We start from the raw sequence: 1206 nt of genomic DNA on the forward strand, positions 1-1206 counted from the left end.
GAATATAGAAGTATCTGAATTGAATCTCTATGTCACTAAACTTGCCTTTTACACATTCTGTCTTTTCATTTGTGCTGTGTTCTTGGGGGCATTTTCTTTGCATGCTTTCTGGTTCACAAATATAATATTTCTCTGTATCCAGTCAGCTCCTTATACATCTGTTGGAGACTTGTTTAACTTTTGGCTATTACATTTTTCAATTTAAATTCTCTAATAGGATCTTCAAAACTACCTGTTTTCACTGCATTGATGTGAATGGTGCTCCTCTAACTCAGATGGCGCTAACATATGGATTTTTTTTTAATGTTTATTTATTTTTGAGACAGAGAGAGACAGAGCATGAACGGGGGAGGGTCAGAGAGAGAGAGGGAGACACAGAATACGAAGCAGGCTCCAGGCTCTAAGCTGTCAGCACAGAGCCCGACGCGGGGCTCGAACTCACGGACCGCGAGATCATGACCTGGGCCGAAGTCGGACGCTTAACCGACTGAGCCACCCAGGCGCCCCTAACATAAGGATTTTTAAACATTTTCCTGATTGTCCTGTGAAATATCTACCTGGGGTAAGTTCTCTGTTTCCCCTACTTCGTAGATGTTGCCTTCTTTATACATTTGGTAATTCTTAGTTGTAATCTCATCTCAGAGGGTTCTATCTATAAGTGCTCTAGGTTGTGATGGCTCCTGGTTGTCATTGGCCATGCAGTTGGCAATGGTGGCCTCTAGGTGGCAGTGCGGGGTCAGGGGAGGAGATGGAAGCAGTGCAGTGGCCCTGGGAGTGAGAGCCTTGAAGAGATGCTTCATCCCCTCTGATCTTACAGCCAAGGCAAGGATGGCACCACCATACCTCTCAGGCTCCGATTTGACTTCTTATTTAGGGTTTCCTCAGAGTTTCTGATCCTTAAACAGCTCCCTTTCTTGTTTTGAATCATGGATTCTGAATTTATTAATCTGTTTTATCTTTTCCGTTGTTATTCTGATGAGTTTGGTGCTGGTGGTAAGGAAAATATTACAAAGGAGAATTTCCAATTTCAAGAAGAAAGAGGAAGGACAGGCTAAGATCACTTCCCAACATTAAAAAAAAGTTTAGGGGCATCTGGGTGGCTGAGTCAGTTAAATATCAACCTCGGCTCAGGTTATGATCTCAGGGCTCGTAAGTTTGAGACCTGCGTTGGTCTCTGTGCTGACAACTCAGAGCCTAGAGCCCGCT

Source organism: Panthera pardus, unplaced genomic scaffold (assembly GCF_024362965.1).
Source record: "Panthera pardus isolate Hobbes unplaced genomic scaffold, ASM2436296v1 HiC_scaffold_24, whole genome shotgun sequence".
Taxonomy (NCBI): Eukaryota; Metazoa; Chordata; class Mammalia; order Carnivora; family Felidae; genus Panthera; species Panthera pardus.